This window comes from Heliangelus exortis, chromosome 2, assembly GCF_036169615.1.
Source record: "Heliangelus exortis chromosome 2, bHelExo1.hap1, whole genome shotgun sequence".
NCBI classification, from domain to species: domain Eukaryota; kingdom Metazoa; phylum Chordata; class Aves; order Apodiformes; family Trochilidae; genus Heliangelus; species Heliangelus exortis.
In genome coordinates, this window is record NC_092423.1 from 45,835,493 (window position 1) to 45,843,120 (window position 7,628).

Sequence of the window (7,628 nt, forward strand, 5' to 3'; positions counted from 1 at the left end):
GATATGAATTCACCGAAAAATTGTGAATCCCCCCCATGGCTGGCAGGAGGCTGCCACGCGTCGTGGAAGTGGGAAAAAGCCAACCTGCCACCCTCCCTAGCATGGGGGAGCCATGGCCTCGGGACGTAATAAAATGGCGCCTCATGGCTAATGGCACCTCATGGCCAGTGGTGTCTCATGGCCAGTGGTGTCTCATGCCCAAGGGTTCCTGAGCAGGAGACCCGATTGTGGGCAAATCCACCCCACAAGCACTGTGGGCACAGGCTGGAGCATTACTAGCATGAGGGGGGTGTTGTTGTCTACTGCATCCCGCTGTCACCTTGGTGGGGTGAGGATGGGAGGTGGGCAGGATGGCGACACAAGGTTTTTCATCACCTTTCAGCTACTAACCAGGGTGTTTGTCTCTTAATGGGATAAGTTGGAAGCGCAGGCTGCTTTTCATCGCCCACATCGATCCTGGCATCAGGCAAAGTTGCTACCTCAGGCAGTTAAGAAAAAACAGCAAAATCAAAACCTACTTTGAAAACAGAAAAGTTAGTTGAAGCAAATTCACAGAATCACAGCATCATCCGGGTTGGAAAGGACCTCTGAGATCATCAAGTCCAACCCTTAACTTTTTGTTATCCTTAATGGAAGTGGCAAGATTGAGTTCAAATCGTGCCTTCGTCTCTCTAATTTTCTTTCTACATGACCTAACTATATTCCTAAACTCTTCCTGAGCCCTTTTTTTCATAGTCTGTAAGCTCTCTTTTTACCCCAAATTTCCTTCAATATCTCCCTGTTCAGTCATCTTCCCCTCCATCTTCCCTTTCAGCACACAGGGACAGTCAGCTCCTGAGCATTCAGGACTTGCTCCTTGAAGTACATCCATCCCTCCTGGACCCCTTTGTTTTCAAGGGCTGTTTCCCAGGGCACATTCTGAATCAGTCTTCTGAAAAGGCCAAAATTTGCCCTCTAGAAGTCCAGCGTAGAGGTTTTACTGTTGGCCCTCCTTGCATCCCTGAGTGTTGAAAACTATTATTTCATGGTCGCTGTGCCCCAAACGGCCTCCGACCACAACATCTCCCACCAGCCCTTCTCTGTTTGTGAACAGATCGTCTAGCAGGGACCCATCCCTTGTGGGGTCATTTACTATCTGGAGCAGGAAATTATCCTCTATATGCTCCAGGAATCTCCTAGACTGCCTCTTCTCTGCTATGTGGAGTTCCCAGCAGATATCTGGCAGGCTACAGTCACCCATGAGAACAAGGGCTTGTGATTTTGAGACATCCTCCAGCTGCTTGTAGAATAATTCATCACTCTCATCATCCTGGTTGAGTGGTCTATAACAGAGTCCCACCAGGATGTCAGCCTTGATGGCCTTCCCCCTGATTTTGACCCACAGGCACTCAGCCTTATTGTTACTGACCTCGAGTTCTACAGAGTCAAGAGACTCTCTAACATATAGAGCCACCTCTCCACCTCTTCTACCTTGCCTGTCCCTTCTGCAGAGCTTGTAGCCATCCACGGCAGCACTCAGTCACGAGTCATCCCACCATGTTTCTCTGATGGCAACTACATCACAGCTTTCCTGCTGCACAGTGGCTTCCATTTCCTCTTGTTTGTTTCCCATACTGCGTGCATTGGTATACATGCACTTCAGCTGGGCTGCTGATTTTACTCTTAATTCAGGCTTCCTATCCTCAGGCTCATTTTTGGAGAGCCTGGTTTCAATCCTCCCTCCTCCCCTTCAAACCTAGTTTAAAGCCCTCCTGATCAGCCCCACCAATTTACGGGCTATAATCCTTTTGCCCCTTCTAGACAGATGAAGCCCATCTGATTTGAAGACACTAGGTAGCATAATTGCCCAGGGAAAGAACAACACTGAAATTGTTCCAGGAGTACCCATCCAAGTGATAGTTTAATGGATCTGTCTGGAAAAAAAACCCCACAACCCAGTAATATTCCTGAAAATTCAGCTTCACTCTTTTGGCTTGGTGGGAAAAATGCTCACTGCTATTAGACAATTAAATAGTCAATACTGAATTGAATTCTGGGAAAAATATCACAATCTTTCTGGGAAGGTACGATGCAATAACAATTCTGGTAGAGTCACATCAAGCCCTGGTGAAACTCACTGTAGATAATGAGTTCCCAAGGGACCAGCCCAAAGCTCAATAGAAGAGAAAGACAGTTTACTAATCCATGTGTATGCATAATTCATGTCACAGAGGTATAAATATAAATGCAGGCATTTCAGGCTGCTATGTTTGCCTGGCTGAACACACAGACACTATAGGAGCTTGTTTACATTGAGCGTGCACACACGTGTGGATATGTGTGGCAGCCAAACTTATTTGTGTTCATGAACATGCAGGGAGGCAGCAACATGCAAAACCAAAGAGAGAAGAGAGAGATGTTTTCTGGACAGCTATATGCACATGTTTCTATGGGGTCTCTGTGCTTTTATAGGATCATATAATAATTTTATCACTGTACCTCTGAAAATTGATCAAATTAGGATGTTGAAGTGAGAGGGTCAGGAACTGAACAGTGCAAGGAGATCATGAAGTTTTCTGCCTCATCCTGCCTATGTGATCTCTATACTGACTGCAAATGCCTGTTTGTTTTTCTTATCTAGCCATTGTAGTGTATGAAAAAAATTAGGCTACCACATGATGTCAAATTGTTAAATTTATCAGTACTGCACTGTCTATATACACGCTATCTATATATATGCTATATGTATCTGTATTGTACCTATATCTGTACTATCTTTAACTTTTAATGCAGATTTTTAAACACCATATTTTCCTCAGCAAATTCCTTTATCTTCACACCTTGGAGATCTTGTCCTGACTTGTTGACATTTTCTTTGGTGAAAGTTTGAAGTTGTGTGTGAGTTCTAGTCCTCGATAAGTATAGGTTATATTTGCTGGCATTTTAGAATTGTTTTGGGTGGAGATAAAAGACCAGAAAGCATGTTCAGCTTGAGGAATATGATAGCAGGACTTGGAGGTGAGTTGCCTGTGGAAACTTAGGCTGCATGCTACTGACTGATGTGGCCCAAAGAGGAAAGAATCAGGGCTTGATTTGCAGTGATTTGTCAGGTTCCAGGACCAGTGTCCTCATCAGTTGCTGAATCTAGGTGTGCACTGTGGATTTGTAGAGTGCTAACCACAGGAGGGCCTTGTGCCACCAGTCTCAGGTGGGGTGAGACAGATGGTGCTCTAATGCTTGACTCCAACCTTATTTCACAAGGAATGAAAGAGCTTTGCACAAGAGCTTAAGTGATATTTTCAGACACCACAAAAAATTTAAACCTAAAATGAACCTCACAATGCAGTAAATGCTAATATAGGTGCAATCCTGAGCTAGAAACTGGATGACACCATAGTTTAGAGGCTGCAACTTTAAAAGATTTGAGTGTCTCTAAGCTTTTCCCCATGACCATCAGGATATTTCCATCCTGAATTGCCTTCTCTATTTATCTGCCACAAGTTTTCTTCTGTGGAGCTGGGGTGGAAAACCAGAATGTGTGGCTGTGCACGCATTCTGTGCTGTTCCAGCACAAAGCTTGGGCTTGGAGCGAGGAGGTGTGAGGAGGGGGAGATGGAGATGTTTGTGTTCTGCAATGGAGGTGGATGGTGTTAATAGTACAGCAAGGCACTGTGCTGAAGTCTCAGTCTCTCTCAGCTGTGAGATGGAGTAGAGCTTGTCTGTGCATGTCAGAGTGGCAACAAGCCTGGAAAGGCCCTGCTCTTTCCTACAGTGGTAAGCAAGTGCTTTCCTACAAGTGCTGTACGATATTTCATGTCTGTTCATGTAACTTTTTCCTCTACTGTATGTGTTTTTCTTGGCAATATTGCATGCTTTGCAATGGCTTGGTTGTCTTGGACAACATAGCAACTTATAATGCCTATGTTTAATGCCTTTTTAGCCAACAATAAAACATACAGATATTACTCAGCATTATTGTATGGCTTCAAATTGCAAGACATTTAAGTTGAATATTCAATGTGGAGCAGTATACTGCCAAGTATAAATATATTGGGATTTTAGACTTTAAAGGATAAAGCCAGGTAGCTATGCTGTAGGAGTAGGGGGCTTCATATCCAGGAGAGTAGTAAGAAATATATTCTTCTGTTTCTTAGTATTATATCTTTTTCTGATTATCACTACATTAGGTTTTCTTACTTCCTTCTGGACCCTGATAATTAAGGGTAAGGTTCTTTGCTAAGCTGGGGCAAATTAATGTTTTGTGGGTTTTTTTCTGTGAAACTGATAGATTGGCAGTGTGGAAGTTTACAATGAAATAGGAGTAAACGGCAGAGGATAACATGGAAGGGAATTGCATAAGTTTCTGGAACTGACAAATTTGTGAGTATATTATTTGGACAAACTGCACGTCTTGTAGATGTAAACCAGGAGTCTTGAACATATTTTAAGACAGTATATTGTTCTGTGGCTGTATGTGTGGGTGTTGGTTCAGACTTTAAATTTTGGTATTTTGTTTGGTTTTTTTTTTATTCCAAATATTATGAACCATAATTTAGTAATTTCTATCAAATCATCAGAGTATCAAAATGGTTTCACTCTAGTCTCTTTCTACTGTATTTACATCCCACTTGACAGGAAGATAAACTCTGCTCAGAGTCAGCCCAGGAACTAAGGGAGAAATTTTGGTCCTGGGGAAGTGAATAGTAGTGTTGTCTGGGAGAATAAGGAATTTGGGTCCTCTGCCTGAAGACTACTAACCTGCTTTCCCAGAACCATGCCTCAAAGAAGTATTAGTAATTAATAGATACCAGACTTTGATATCAGACCTAAAAAAGGATCCAGTAGAAGGAAATCAGCAGAGGTGATGCTGAGGATGATTGGTCTGCTCTGTAATGGAAAACAAAGAGCAACAAGTGGGAATGATCAGCAGCTCTGTTTCAAAAGTTTCAATTTTTGTTCCCTATGAGTTTAGGACAATATAGCAAAGTGGAACAGAGTCAAATAGTGAGTCACTAGTCACTTTCTAGGAGACCACATAGTCCCAAATTGCTTTTTTTTTTTTTTTTTTTTTTTTTTGTGTGTCATGTTTGTTTGTCTGTTTGTATTTTTTTCTCTCTGAAAGACCAAATTGATTTTCTGTGGAAATTTGCTCTATATTTACCAAATTGACTACAGGATAGAGGCTTTTATACAAGTTGCAAATTGGAAAAGGAAATAAAAGTACTAGAAAAAGTGACAAAGACATGTGAAGTGTTTGTTCCTAGCAAATTCTCTGTGATTTCAGACGTACTTTGTGAGGTATGTTAGAATTTGAAAAGGCAGGAAGATAAAGGCCTGTCTTGGCAAGCACAAAATAAAAATACACTGACTGGTCTCTCACAAAGAATGGGAAGTTTGTTTAATGCCTGTCTTGTGGAATGGTTTGTCATTTAGTACTCATCTTCCCTTTCCTTTGTTGTCTGTGACACACCTATGTTACTTTGCCATGGATATTTCAACTAAAAATGAATGAAAAAACATAGGAAATAAGGTATAAGTGTTAGGTATCAATGTAGAAGGAAGGAGAAAATGACAACTTGTGCTGGCTGTGCCTAAAATGTGAATTTATTTACAGCAGTGTGCTTCTTGATCCTACTCTTGTGAGATATTTAAGAAGTCTTAAGCCCCTGCACATGTGATTTGGTGGTCAGAGAGGAATGACAGACCTTTAAATATGTCCCTAAAAGTTCTTTTGTGACACTCATAAAAAACACTTGTTCTTTGGTGTTTTGAGACCTCAGGGCTATATTTTTCCAGATTTTTTCACAATTTAATGTTTAAAATGCAAAATTTCACTCAATTTCTCTTACTTATTGTTACCTTAGATTTATGCCATGAACTTCGGGAGAGTCCTCCTCTTCAGAAGAGAGGTTTTGAACAGACTTTGTCTTGTCTGCCATTGAAACTTGAAGTACCTGCTTCATCTGATACTTTTTGTGAGAAATCAACTATAACAATACTCTTGTCTGTGAAACTGAAATACATATTCACAAGTACTGGAATCTGTTTTATACTGATGAGATTATTAATTGTTTGAAATAATTGTACCTCATTCCATAGCTATATTTATGTTGGAGAAACCGGTCCAACACACTTGAATGTATATAATAATTATTTTAATGTTAAAATAACCTTGCAAAGAAAGGAAATAGACCATACCTTTCAAAACAGATGTGCACTAGAGCCTGCTACTTGGACCCAGATTAGAAGTGTCTTTTCCAGAGTGTGGCAAGAACAGAATCCTGTAGGAGATACTGTTTCCTCCACAGCCCTCTCCTGTGAGAGGAGAATGTCTGCCTAGTCAGCATTTGTCAAATGATTTAAAATACCCAAAATGAAGTTTTATAAATGACAAACACAATGTATTAGCCTTGTTGTGCCCCAAACATCTGCCTGTTTTCATCTATGCTACAATGAGAATCAGAATTTAAAAATAGCAAAAATATTGACACTAGACAGACTGGACAGCCAATAAGAGTTTTTTTATTGTTCTTCAGAAGAGATAGGGGCTTTTTGCTTGAGACATAAGTGGATAGGACAGTTGTTTCACTTCTACTGTTTAATTACACTTTGTAATTTGGAAAGAAATTGAATTAACCTGGGCACAAAATATGAATTGTTATTCTGACAATTCTTATTTAAATGGAAATGCCTGAAATGTCCAATGAAGTTGTAGATGCTACATATCTGTTTTGAATGTCAAGAACGGAATGGAAAAACAATGGTGATCTCTGGACAACAGCTCTCACTGTGATGCAGTACAAGATTTTTCTTTTTTCTTACAAGATTTTTGTAAAGAAGATTCTTGGAGTTCCCAGACATTGCCCACTGGATGAGGTCAGTATTTCTGCTCAGCAATACCCCTTGGCTGTGCAGGGAAAAAAGCATTTTCCAGTAGGCTCTGTAGTGTAACATTTAACATCTTGTGGCCTGGTTATTTCCACACTCATAAACACCTACCTCTGTGGCCACCATAATTGAATTATAGCCTCCAGGAGGTCAAATTTATTCAACCCGTTCAACTTATTCAGAGGCTGAGGAAAAAGACTTTAAATACCTCTCAGCTGTCCCTCAGTGGGTAAGCCTTCCCTTAAAAAAGCAGAAGGAAGACTGTTAAAGTAAGATATTTTACTGAATTATTAGGTAGAAATGCTTTTGGAAAGCACTGGGAGCTAAGAACATGTATGATAGAGAAGAATTACCACCCAGACAATAGTTAAATCTAAGGGAATAATTCTTTGGAAGCACACACACATTGATATGTGCTCCTCACTTATTGTTTCTAGCTGTCTGTCTCTAAATTATGATTTTCTAAATAAAAAAGATTTACTGTATTTAGAGTAGAGTCTGGAATGACTTTCAAATTGCCTCCTTACACAGTGCTGTGTGGCGTGAAAGACATAGTATTATGAGGCATTTAAATAGGTATGGTTTCAAGTTGACTTCCTAAAATTAACAAAGACTAATTAGTGAGATTGTTCTGCATGGTGACAATGTTGTAGGTTTGGTAATACAAGTGTATGTGTAATTTAACACTTTACCAATGTCATATTTTATGTAGCATGGTCTTGGGCCAAATAAATGAGCTCTAGCCACGTGTTCCTCCAGGT